This window comes from Scylla paramamosain, chromosome 45 (genome assembly GCF_035594125.1).
Source record: "Scylla paramamosain isolate STU-SP2022 chromosome 45, ASM3559412v1, whole genome shotgun sequence".
Classification (NCBI taxonomy): Eukaryota; Metazoa; Arthropoda; class Malacostraca; order Decapoda; family Portunidae; genus Scylla; species Scylla paramamosain.
Genome location: NC_087195.1, coordinates 4,700,001 through 4,705,000, shown reverse-complemented (window position 1 = coordinate 4,705,000; position 5,000 = coordinate 4,700,001). Strand labels below are relative to the sequence as shown.

Below are 5,000 nucleotides of genomic sequence, written 5' to 3'. Positions count from 1 at the left end.
GAGAGAGAGAGAGAGAGAGAGAGAGAGAGAGAGAGAGAGAGAATGATGTGCTTGGGTTATGTTGTTAATGATTTGAGGCTTCATTAGTGAGAGAGAGAGAGAGAGAGAGAGAGAGAGAGAGAGAGAGAGAGAGAGAGAGAGAGAGAGAGAGAGAGAGAGAGAGAGTGTGGAATAGAAAGAAGAAAAAGGAAAAGTAAAAAATTATGATAAACCAGGAAGAAAAGAAGACGAACAAGAAAAATGATAAAAATTGAATTAGTAAATAACAAAAAAAAATAATGAATGAGGAGGAAAATGAAGAAAGGAACGAAGGAATAAGAAAATAATAAACCAGAGGAAGAAGAGGAAGAAGAAGAAGTAGAAGAATAGGAAAAGAGGAACAAGATAAAATAGGAAAAATAGAATCAATAAACATCAAAAAATAACAAAAAAAGGAAGAATGAAGAAAAGAAGAAGAGGAAGAAAAAATGAAAAGAAAGAAAAAATCCCACAAAAGAAAGGAAGAAAAAGAAAACTACAGATAAAAAAGAGAAAAACGACATGGGAGATTGAAAAGAAACCTCCTCCTCCTCCTCCTCCTCCTCCTCCTCCTCCTCCTCCTCCTCCTCCTCCTCGGTCGTTAAGTCGCTCGCTCGCTGACAGGCAGAGAAGAGGGGCCAGTTGTTAGACCGTCTCGTCATCTTAGGTTACTTTCTCTCGGCTCCTCTCCCGTGTCACTGCCTCCAGAGGGCGTGTGTGGGCGTCTCTCTCTCTCTCTCTCTCTCTCTCTCTCTCTCTCTCTCTCTCTCTCTCTCTCTCTCTCTCTCTCTCTCTCTCTCTCTCTGTCGGAAAAAGCCGTTTTTTCTTCATGTGACGTTGAGAAATTCCCAATTCTTGCCACTTGAGTGTATCGGAGGAGGAGGAGGAGGAGGAGGAGGAGGAGGAGGAGGAGGAGGAGGAGGAGGAGATGATGAAGAAAATAAAAAAAACAAGGAGGAATATGAAAACAACAACAACAAAAAAAGAACAGTAACAAACCTTAAAATCCTCTTGAACATTAGTGGAAGACAGGATAGCAAAGAAGAAGGCTCCCCCCACCCACCCACCACCCATCCACCGCCCCCCCCTGCAATGGAGCCTAGCATGAACAAAAGAGCAATTCCTAAAGAGTAAAGGAACCCACTGGAATTTAAACACGTAGAGAAAGAGAAGTAGAAAATGAGATGGCTTTGCTTGTACTTGGTGACTGAACGTGTTGGCGCTTGGGTGTTGTGGAGTTGTGTGTTGTAATGGTGGAGGCTTGGGGTGTGTGACGGGGAGGTGGTGGAAGATGGGAGAAGGAAAAGAAAGAAATAGTTGAGTGGTTGTGGTATGAAAACAACAACAACAACAACAACAACAACAACAACAACGAACTGAAAATAGAGGGTAGAGAAGAAGAAGAAGAAGAAGAAGTCTCTCTCAGTGTATTATTGAAGGACTGAAAAAAACTAAAATAAAAAAGAAACGAGGGTAAGAAACGAACAAAGAAGAGAACGAAGATAAAAAAAGAAGAAAAGTTGAAACTAATTGCAATATTAAAACACCACTCCAAAAAGACCTTGAGATAAGAAAGAGGAACAAAGACTAAGGAAGAAGAAGAAGAAGTAGAAACAGAAGAATAAAAAGAAGAAGAAATAGGAGAACAAGAAGAGGAGGAGGAAGAAGAAGAAAGTTGATTAAGACAAGAGATACAAACAAAACTAGGAGTAAAAAGAGAAGGGAAGGAAGACGAAGTAGTAAAAGACGAAGAAGAAGAAGACGAAGAAGAAGAAGAAGAAGAAGAAGAAAGAGGAAGAAAACGAAGACAAAAGTAAGGGACAATAACAAGACAAGATACTGAAAAAAAGAATGAGGAGAAAGACGAAGAATGAGAAATAGGAAGAAGAAAAAGAAGAAAAATAATAATAATAATAATAGGAGGAGGAGGAGGAGAAGGAGGAGGAGGAGGAGGAGGAGGAGGAGGAGGAGGAGGAGGAGGACAAAACTATCAAGACTCAGTTACTGTGAAGAATGTAATCCGCTTAGAAACGAATCTGAGAGAGAGAGAGAGAGAGAGAGAGAGAGAGAGAGAGAGAGAGAGAGAGAGAGAGAGAGAGAGAGAGAACGTGACCTAAATTGAAACTCTCTTCATTCATCTTGATAATAAAGAAAGAAAGATTTGTCCATGGAAAATTACAAGATATTTGACTCGGATTGAAAAATGGAATATAAATGTGAGTAATCCGTCGCAAAGCCTGATAGAAAACGAGACATGGGAGTTACTGGAGAAAGAAAACGTGGCAGAATATGAAGGGGTGATTGTACAAAATGGTAAAAAAAAAAAAGAAAAAAAAACATTACGGGGTACTAAAAAATAAAATGCCTTTGAATAATTCCACGAAATCTGAACCAGAAACGAAAGAAAACGCAAGAATAGAACTGTAGAAAACGGAGAAGTGGCTATGACTATGATAAAAATAGAAAACCACCATAGAAAACGTAAAAGGGATATAGAAAATGGAATAAAGGTTGAAGAAACACTAAAAGCAAAAGTTAATGAAGAAAAGAAAGGAAAGGGAAAGGAAAGGGATAGTTGCATGAGAGAGAGAGAGAGAGAGAGAGAGAGAGAGAGAGAGAGAGAGAGAGAGAGAGAGAGAGAGAGAGAGAGCACAGGTATGAAATTAACACCTGAACTTCCCTCCTGTCTGTGAATATTTAAACGTGACACGCTGACAGCTACTGACATGGCTGTGAGAGCGGCGCGCCACTCACCTGGGGGGAAGGGTGGGGATTGGTGGGGGCAAGAGGGTGTGGTAGAGGGTGCAGGTGTCAGGTATCAGGTATGGAGGTGTGTGTGGGTGGAAATAGAGGGTGTATTGGATGGCAGTGGTAGTGTTGGCACCAAAACCCTAATAAATCTTCAAGGCCTAAATATAAAAATCCCATTAAAAACCGCTAACAATTCATAAAACTCTCAAAACTTCAGAAAAACTTAAAAAGAATCGCCTTAAAACAAAAAAAACCCTTTAAAAACCCTTAAAAAACTCACAAACTCAAAAATAAACAATGAAAAATGAATACTCACTTGAACACAGCATTGGTGACCCTGACAGTGGGCTTCTCCTCCCAGGGCCCCACCAGGAGGGAGGGATCCTTCAGTCCTTCAGGGTTCTCAGGTATCGCAGGATCCCTTGTGGTCGTATCGTCGTCATAATCTGGTCTGGGTCTTGCCGTCCAGGTCCTGTGTGGCTGCTGTTTGAAGCGAAGGTCCTTGTAGTCCTGCGGGGGAGTCCTAGGAGGTAGGAGCCGCGTCCTAGACTGTCATAGGCGGTGAAGGACGAAGCGTTAGTCACATCCACCTTGCCCGACTGCGTGACTCTGGCCAGGTAGGCTCTGGAGTCGTAGTGTGTGTGAGGGGACTGCGCAGGTGAGATGCCGCGGTGGTACAGATCATCTTGGTGCCTCGCCCGTGCCTCCACACCTGTTGGGGGATATACCTGTTGTTAGGTTTGCCAAGGACTTCTATAAGCTACACTAAATGAAAGAAAAATGAAAAAAAAGTAAATTGTAAAAATGTGAGGCTTATTCATGTTGGGGAGAGGAACACCTGTTGGTATGGCAGGGACGTGAGGCGCACTGGTGGGGCACGTGCGTCATTAGCACCGCCACGGATCTCAGTAAGCCACACCAAAGGATATTTTTCCTTTTGCGTTTTAAATCTGCACTTTTTTTTTTTTTTTTGTATATATAACGACTTAGTTGCAGCGCCATATGACCTCCGTGTTGAGACGCATAATTGTAAAATTCAGTCAAACCACAACATAGCGGAAAAATAGAAGGAAAAGGGAAAAAATTATTCATGTTAGGGGATAGAACACCTGTTAGCAGTGCCAGGGACGTCTGCCACACGTGTTGTGGAGAGACACACGGGAAAAGGGAAAATAAAAAATAAAAATATTAGTCAAAATAAGGGAAGAGAAAAAGAGATAAAAAAAATATTCCCATTGGCTTAGAGAAACACTTGTCATTACCATTGGCAGGGAGATCGTTGAGGTGACAAACATAAACATCAGAACACAAAGGAAGCTACAAGAAGCCATCAGGTCAACACGTAACACTGCCTTCGTCAACCTTATAATCTTGCCTCTCCACTACACTAACAACACAAGTAAACAATAACAACAACAACAATAACAACAAATAACAATAACAACAATACGCAGACACATCCAGACACCAGAACATTACGGTGTGGATGGTGACTACTGAAGAGAAGTATAAACGACTTGGCAAGGTTGACTTAGACAAAATCTTCAGGGTCATTTATCAGGGTAAGGCAGGATATAATGAGCTGAAGATTTAAAAGAGAGGAACAGTTTCTCAGTGATAGGTGAATGGAACAGAGAGAGAGAGAGAGAGAGAGAGAGAGAGAGAGAGAGAGAGAGAGAGAGAGAGAGAGAGAGAGAGAGAGAGAGAGAGAGAGAGAGAGAGAGGAACACTTTCTCAAATAGGGACAAGTACGAGTAAATGGAACAGACTCAGTAACCTTTAACCCTTTCATTACTAGTCAGTCTTTCTCATAATCACCTACAACTTTTAAAATCCATTTCTTGCACTACACTGTCTTAAAAACAAGCTTCTATAACATGGCAGAGATTAAAACACCCTTATTTTTTTTTCTTCGTCTTTATGCTCATCCAAACAATATATTACTGGCCTCAAGGTGAACGAAAGGCGCCCATACCAGGAAAAGGGTTAAGGAAGAAGCACCTGTTATTATTGCTACCAGGTGTATCTGTTAGAGACACCTGTGTTCACCTGTGTTCACCTGTGTTCACCTGTAATTAGTGATACCTGGATAGCACCTTTACGGAGAGATATTTTTAACACCTGTGGGCTAAAAATACACCTGCAATTTCCAGCATAGCACCTTTAATGAGGGGTTACCTAGTTGTCATTAATTAGGGTTGGTATTATTCATTGCTTGTTAGTTAATTAAT

General features: G+C 41.3%; 2 protein-coding genes across 12 annotated transcripts in view; one reads left to right on the top strand and one right to left on the bottom strand.

The window, feature by feature from the left end:
* LOC135094482 (carcinoembryonic antigen-related cell adhesion molecule 20-like) overlaps positions 1–3,778 on the bottom strand; it is an 89,592-nt gene extending 85,814 nt beyond the window's left edge. The window contains exon 1 of the mRNA XM_063994608.1: positions 3,086–3,778. The gene's annotated coding sequence lies outside the window, so the exon portion shown is untranslated. The remainder of the gene's footprint in view (positions 1–3,085) is intronic.
* LOC135094481 (uncharacterized) overlaps positions 1–5,000 on the top strand; it is a 406,203-nt gene that overhangs the window by 26,083 nt on the left and 375,120 nt on the right. The window lies entirely within an intron of this gene.